This window comes from Oncorhynchus nerka, linkage group LG4, assembly GCF_034236695.1.
Source record: "Oncorhynchus nerka isolate Pitt River linkage group LG4, Oner_Uvic_2.0, whole genome shotgun sequence".
Taxonomy (NCBI): domain Eukaryota; kingdom Metazoa; phylum Chordata; class Actinopteri; order Salmoniformes; family Salmonidae; genus Oncorhynchus; species Oncorhynchus nerka.
The window spans coordinates 30,174,819-30,183,089 of NC_088399.1; positions in this window are offsets into that span (position 1 = coordinate 30,174,819).

Sequence of the window (8,271 nt, forward strand, 5' to 3'; positions counted from 1 at the left end):
TACAGAGGGTAATGCGTACGGTCCAGTACATCACTGGGGCCAAGCTTCCTGCCATCCAGGACCTCTATACCGGGCGGTGTCAGAGGAAGGCCCTAAAAATGTACAAAGACTCCAGCCACCCTAGTCATAGTCTGTTCTCTCTGCTACTGCATGGCAAGCGGTACCGGAGTGCCAAGTCTAGTTCCAAAAGGCTCCTTAACAGCTTCTACCCCCAAGCCATAAGACTCCTGACTCCTAATCAAATGGCTACCCAGATGATTTGCATTGTCCCCCCCAACCGCTGCTGCTCTCTGTTTATTATCCCTGCATAGTCACCTCTACCTACATGTACAAATTACTTGGACTAACCTGTGCCCCTGCACATTGACTCTGTACCGGTACCCCCTATATATAGCCTTGCAACTGTTGTTCTATTGTTGCTCCTTAATTATTTGTTATTTTTAATTTATTTTATTATTATTTATTTTTTTTACTTCTTTTTTGGGAGGTAAATACTTTAACACACATGTTTATTAACTGCATTGTTAAGGTCTTGTAAGTAAGCATTTCACTGTAAGGTCTACAAATAACATTTGATTTGATTTTATCTTTGTCCTGATAGGGAGGGAATTTGTTTAAGCTGGCCCGTGGCACTGGGTGGGTGAAGTTTGCACCAGGTTCAAAGTGATTCCTTCTTTTGGTAACCTGGTTGCCTCCCTGGCATGAGCCAGCTGCCGTGTTCAAAGCCGATGGTGATGTCGGCTCAAAACAAAGAGAGGTATGTTCACGCAAGTGGAGAAATGAGTTAGAATTCAAAGGTTTTCACATGCCATTGATAAACATGCATATAAAACTTTATCTGTTGACCTTCTGCCTCCCTCTCAGCCATATGTTTTATGTTTCTGAATGAGTCGTCCTTCTGCCTCCCTCCCTCCCAGCCATATGTTTTATGTTTCTGAATGAGTCGTCCTTCTGCCTCCCTCCCTCCCAGCCATATGTTATATGTTTCTGAATGAGTCGTCCTTCTGCCTCCCTCCCTCCCAGCCATATGTTATATGTTTCTGAATGAGTCGTCCTTCAGCCTCCCTCCCTCCCAGCCATATGTTTTATGTTTCTGAATGAGTCGTCCTTCTGCCTCCCTCCCTCCCAGCCATATGATATATGTTTCTGAATGAGTCGTCCTTCTGCCTCCCTCCCTCCCAGCCATATGTTATATGTTTCTGAATGAGTCGTCCTTCAGCCTCCCTCCCTCCCAGCCATATGTTTTATGTTTCTGAATGAGTCGTCCTTCTGCCTCCCTCCCTCCCAGCCATATGTTATATGTTTCTGAATGAGTCGTCCTTCTGCCTCCCTCCCAGCCATATGATATATGTTTCTAAAAGAGCCGTCATGCTGCCTTGAATGTGGTGGCGCAGATACTATCTGTGGTGGCGCAGATACTAGTTTGATTTGAGCAAGGCGTTACGCCATCACTGGTTTAGACCGGTCACGTAGCGGGCCATAGTCTGGTGCACCCCAGTTCAGTTTAATCAAACTACCCCATTGTGTGTGTACACATGCTCTGTTGGTGGGTTGGTGGGACCTGTGATTATATCTGATGGGGCAATACAGCGAGGCCTCTCTGTCAGAACTGAGTGAGGAAGAGCCCTGACTGTCAACTGAAAAGCTGGAACCAGCACACCGACGTCCTCAGACTGCTGTAAAACACACCTTAAACATGAAAGACTTCCCTCACTACAGACAGGGATACCATTGAACACCCCTCACACACACACACACACACACACACACACATATACACACACACACACTTGCATGCTGCGTGGGCTGCCCTGTATGTCTGGGTTCCTCCGTAATAGTGAGGGATTCACTGGGATTGGAGATGCTGCATTTCTCATCAAGTGTACTGGAAAAATATGTTATCTCCCCTGATTTGGCCTGAGTAGACTTCAAAAACACACTGAAACCACTTTATAGGTCCAATGCAGCTGTTATGAAATACGTCCAATGCAGCTGTTATGAAATAGGTCCAATGGAGCTGTTATGAAATAGGTCCAATGCAGCTGTTATGAAATACTTTCTGGGTAACAATTAAGTACCTTACTGTGATTGTTTTTTAATTAAAATGGTCAAAAAGAAACAAACAATTTCTCAAGCAATAATTTTGCTAGGACTGTCTGGGAGTGGTCTCAGAAATGAGGTTTGGAACTCTTTCTTATTGATCTATTCAGGCAGGCTTAAACTCCGTCCCACCAAAACAGGCTGAAATTTCATGCGGCCTTTTCAAACAGCTCTTACATTAAAAGGTCATTATTCACAATTTCACAGTATTATTCCAACCTTTTAGAGTGTGGAAATGTTTTGAAAACACAGGAAAATCACATTTCTGACTGCACTGGGCCTTCAAGATTCAACTAAGCGGTTTGTATTATTCTTGTCCATTTCAGTTCAACTGATAGTATCTACTGTTGGTTGGGTAGGCAGACATGATTGACAGGAGGCTCAATTTGGATCAGACAGTTCGAGCCTTTCTTAGTCTCGATTCAGTTTTGAAATCAGTGTCTCCTATCTCTTACATCTGTAATGCAATGTAGGCTGTGATTCCATTCCTCCAGTTACAGACTTCTTCTCAGTTTCCCTTTAGGGGGAGACATTGTGCCACATAGTGATAGTCCTGAGTGGGGGGAGGGACGGGGAGAGAGAAAGAGAACGAGATGAGGATGTGTAAAGAGCTTGTTTTTTTCCTATTATAGTGGACACAAGCAGGTTGGTGTAATGTGAGGATGAATCGGCCACTGCCGAGGGAGAGGTTTTACACATGTATCACATGATGTCACAGTGTTATTGATGTGTGGTAATGAGGTTTTTCACACTCGCCTCCCCAGGGACGAGGGGAATTTGATGAGGATCTGATGGGGAAATTGGGTCAGAAAGAAGAGAGAGGGAGGGAAAAGGGGAGGAGAAGAGATGGAGAGCAAGCAGAGCGGATGACCTAGACAGGATCAATATGTCAGAGGAAAGAAATCCGAGGGTGAAACGTAAAGGTATTAAAACAGCCAAATGAACAGTCAGTTATGGGGAAATGGGGGTTTGGGGGTCCATGATGTTTGGAAGGTCATGCTTCATGGTCAGACATTTCTCTCTCAGGCACAGACTTTTTGAACTGGGACACAGATGACTTAAACAGGTAGGTGGGTCACTTTCAATGCTTCAGGTATTGTAAGACCTCATTCTGACGCATGAAGACAAATATCGAAACACAGACCCATTCACCCTCAATTACTCACCTCCTACACAGACATTGTCACTTACAGTATGTCCATATGTTTACATGCAGGTAAACTCCCACACACCTCCTTCTCTATATTAGTCTTACTCACATAATCGCCTATGCACCATATTCTGTTCAGTTTAAACCAAAACATGTTTGTTTTGAAGGTAATTAATAGGTTTTTAATTTCAGTCTAAATGTTGGTCATTTTTTCTTGGTTTAATTGGGGTGTTGATTATTTTACTATTATGTGCTTCAATCTTTCTCGTTTAATCACAGCCATTGTTTGTGTGTAATTAGTTTGTATCTGTTCTATGTCCTACTGCAGTTCCCCTTCTCAGGAGATTGAATGGGGGAAGTATTTTTCCTAACAAAATGAGTTTTGATGAAACAATGTGCCAATGTTCCGGCGTACACGTCTGTACAGATACAGTTTGGCATAGAGGAACTATGTCACTGCCTACGTCACTACCTTGTTTCCCACATCCCCCAGACACAAAATAGGAGCTAGCAAGATGGTGATGATGGAGGTTATTTTATAACTGTGCATTTTTCAAGTGCCTAGTTGTATCAGCTATCTTCACTTAAACCACCTCAGGTTTTGCCTGCAAACTGTTTTTGAATCGTGATGTTCTGGCATGTCTGCCTCATGATTTGTCTGTCTGAAGTGGACCCTCTCCGGAAATGCTTTTCTTCCCCTTTTCGAAGTTACCAAGAAAGTCTGTCATTAATCCCAGACCCCAGTCACTGCTTTTGCCAAGAGTCTGAGTTTTCTGAAACTAGCTATCGCTAAAATGGGAAAAATAATCTAGATAACTAACTTGATTCTTCTTACATGTACTACTAAGGTTAAATTATTGGATCGGCATAAACACGGGCGAGAGAGAGTTTCCTTCAACCATATTTTTTGTACCAGTCTCAGCACTATTTCTTTTAAATCCAAATCACATTGGGATTGACATTAGAATTTAAACCTAACCTACAGTATGACCTGACCCATCATCGTATATATTACTGGCCCCCCAGTTGCAAGAAGTGACACCCCCAAAAAACACACACACAAACAACATACAACACAAATGTCTCCTAGCCTCCTACGCTTTCTGTCCATAACACTAAACTAAACATGTAACTCAATAATATAAAAATGAAACAGAAATATTTTTATACAACTAAAACAATATAAAATGAGCAAATCAGGTCTAAAAACAAACTGAAACTGTCACACCCTGGTCTGTTTCACCTGTCTTTGTGCTTGTCTCCACCCCCTCCAGGTGTCGCCCGTCTTCCCTATTATCCCCTGTGTATTTATATCTGTGTTCTCTGTTTTTCTGTTGCCAGTTTGTTTTGTTTAGTGAAACCTACCAGTGTTTGCTCCCCTGCTCCTGTCTGTTCTTGCTCCTGTTTTCTAGTCCTTCCCAGTTTTGACCTTTCTGCCTGCCCTGACCCTGACCCTGCCTGCCGTTCTATACCTTGCCCCACCTCACTGGATGATTGACCTCTTCCTGCCCTGACCCTGAGACTGCCTTCCGCTCTGGACCTTTTGCAGCCTCTCTGGATTACTGACATCTGCCTGTCTTTGACCTGTCGTTTGCCTGCCCCTGTACTAGAAATACACTTTTGTTTCTTTGACACATCTGGGTCATACCTGAAACCTGATAGAAACTAAACTGAATTTCAAAGAAAAAAGAAAGAAACAAAATAGTAGAAAGAAAACATACGCCTCCCGAGTGGTGCAGCGGTCTAAAGCACTGCATCACAGCCTGGGGTTTGATCCCAGAGTCCCATAGGGCGGCACACAATTGGCCCAGTGTCATCCCGGTTAGGGGAGGCTTTGGCCGGTGGGGCTTTACACGCTCTAGCAACTCCTAGTGGCGGGCCGGGTGCCTGCAGGCTGACCTCGGTCATCAGTTGAACAGTGTTTACTCAGACACATTGGTGCAGCTGGCTTCCGGGTTAAGCGGGCGGGTGTTAAGAAGCGGCAGAGTTAAGGTCGGCTGGGAAAGTCACTTCATCTCATCTGTAAGATCTAAACATTGTCCTCTGACAGTTCATCTGGCAATCTGCCTGCAGACTTCTGTGCAGTAAGACTCTCTCTCCCAGTGTCTCGTTGTGTCCCAAATAACACCCTATTCCAAAGTAGTGCACTATGCAGGGAATATGATGCCATTTGGGACACAGTCTTATTGTCTGTATTAGTGATAACATGACACCAATATCCCATCACTTGACAGATACCAGAAGGAATCAGTGTTGTGACAAAAGCTGATTGCAATGTTTTCTTCTGAGAGGATGGGTGTATTGATTTGCCTGTTTGCCTCAAGACAGAGTCCATTCATCTATAATAGTGCATGGTTCTGTAGACGGGTATAGCTTGTTCTGCTGCTCTTGAGGTTCCCATTTGTCTGCAGAGTTCAATACTTCACTTCCATTAGATGAACATGTTGTGGATTAGACAGTGCTTGACTTGTGGCAGGAGCTCACCGGAGCTGAGTACCGGCACCTCAAATGTTCTACTGCTTGAGCTCCTGTTCATCTTAGAATATTAGTTCAAAAGTATTGTGGAGCTACTAAATATAAACAGTACTGGCACCCAAAATGATTTCCATAACCTATTTCAGTCCAAGTCAAGCACTGAGATTAGATTAGTTGGCAGTGGCCATATCTGTATATATATATATATATATATATATATATTACAACATCAGCTTTAAAATCATAACTGATTATTTTCTCTTTCATGAGATACAGATAGTTGTTTGTATAATTTGTTTTATAGCTTTTTTTTATTTATTATTATTATTTTCTAGCATTATGGCCCAGGCCAAAGCATTATAAGATTTGTTACAACTTACCATCAGACTTTTGCTGTTGTCCATTATGAGGACTAGCAGCCTGCTCTGTCTGCTCCATGGATTTGTTGTGCTGCAGGTAATTCAAATTGACTTACATTTTTGACTGGATTCAGATCTGTTTGTTTATTTTAATGAGGCTTAAATAAGAAGGATACACAGTTCAACGATGGGAAGTTTTTTTTAACCTAAGGTTTAAATAAGCAGGATAGATAATAGACAGTAGCAGCAGCGTGTGTGTGTGTGTGTGTGGCGTCAGTATGCATGTGCTATGTATATGTTGGCATATGTAGTATATGTGTGTTGGGATGTCACTGTAAGTACAGTGTGTGTGAGTAGAGTCCAGTGTGTGTGCATAGAGTCAGTGCAAGAGAGTTAGTTTAAAAAAGGGTCAATGTACATAGTCCAAAAAAGCTCTTACAATCTCAAGTCAGAATTAGACGTTTCTCAAATGTCAAATTCCAAAGTGTTTAAGGTTACGTTTAGGCATTAAGTCCGCATTTTTAAGGTTAGGGTTAAGTTTAGGCATTAACGCCAAAATCTTAATTGGAGTAATTCGCCCAAAACCACTCATTCCTTTAATTTGCAGTCTTAAATAACACTATGTGATAACAATATTTTTTATGAATGAATGTTTCATAAGGTTAGATGGTCATAAGGCAACATGGAACATCCTTGTGGAAATAGTTGTGGAAATCTGTTGCAACTCAAGTCGACTACAAAATCCACAATGCAATGCTCTTTCACATTGCATTGTTCACACACAGATTAATCAACCCCAGAGCAAACCTGGCTCAGTCTGAGCTCAGAGGTGTGCTTAGGTCATTACTGGACCAGTCACCTAATACACTGAGTACACAAAACATTAAGAACACCTGCTCTTTCCATAACATAGACTGACCAGGTGAATCCAGGTGAAAGCTATAATCCCTTATTGATGTCACTTGTTACATCCACTTCAATCAGTGTAGATGAAGAGGAGGACACAAGTTAAAGAATGATTTTTAAGCCTTGATACAATTGAGACATGGATTGTGTACTGTATGTGTGCCATTCAGAGGGTGAATGGGTAAGACAATAGATTTAAGTGCCTTTGCACGGGGTATGGTAGTAGCTCCCAGGCACACTGGTTTGTGTCAAGAACTGCAATGCTGCTGGGGTTTTCAGGCTCAGCAGCTTCCCGTGTGTATCAAGAATGGTCCACCACCCAAAGGACATCCAGCAAACTTGACACAACAAGCATTGTAGTCAACATGGGCCAGCATCCCTGTGGAATGCTTGTAGAGTCCATGCCCCTACAAATTGTGTGTTCAATATTAGGAAGGAGTCCCTAATGTTTGGTATACTCTGGGTATATCCCTCCTCTCTCTAGATGATGTGACAGGGCACTGAGTCATCATAATAAAGTAGACCCAGAGATTCTATAGTTTGACCCTGACCTGAAGCAACTGTGCAGTAAAGCAGCCAGTGTCAGGAACCTTGACTCCCAGGTCAAGCAATCATTTCACCCTCATAAACAGCCTGTCTTATTCAAGTTCTGTGTTTTATGTCTGTCTGTACGTCAAATCCAAGTGGTAATGGTATTGCTATTGATTTATTGATCACCCATTTGATGAATTGTAAAATATTTTGCAGGTCAAAGTAATATACAATGAATGACGGGTCAGTTAAGAAACTGTTGCTCTGCAAGGTCTGTATTTATATAGTGTTTTTGCTTAACATGAATTCTTTCAGTAGGTGGTATACGGCCAGATGAGGTGAAACTATGTGTTCTCGCATTTCATTTCCTCTTTATTCAGTCATCTTATTTCACCCTAGGCAATGACCAACAGTATTCAGAGAGCTAACGATGCAATGTTCTCCCTTATGGGAGTAGATTAGAAGTAAAAAAATTCAAAAGCAACTCTCGTTGAGTAGAAAGCGAGAAAGAACGAGGGAGAGGGGAGAGTTAGAGGGGAGAAGGAGGGAGACAGATTTAGAGCCATGGAGAGTAGAAAATGACAGAGTTGACCTCACAAAAACAAAGTGACTCAGCATTGAGCTCAAAATGGCTGCCTTGATCGCGTCCAGTTTGTTGTTTGTTGCTTATGTCTCCTTCATGTAGTATCCCACATGATCGTTTATATAATACCACTGCATCCCCTCATGTCAGTATTTTCTTTGTTAGAT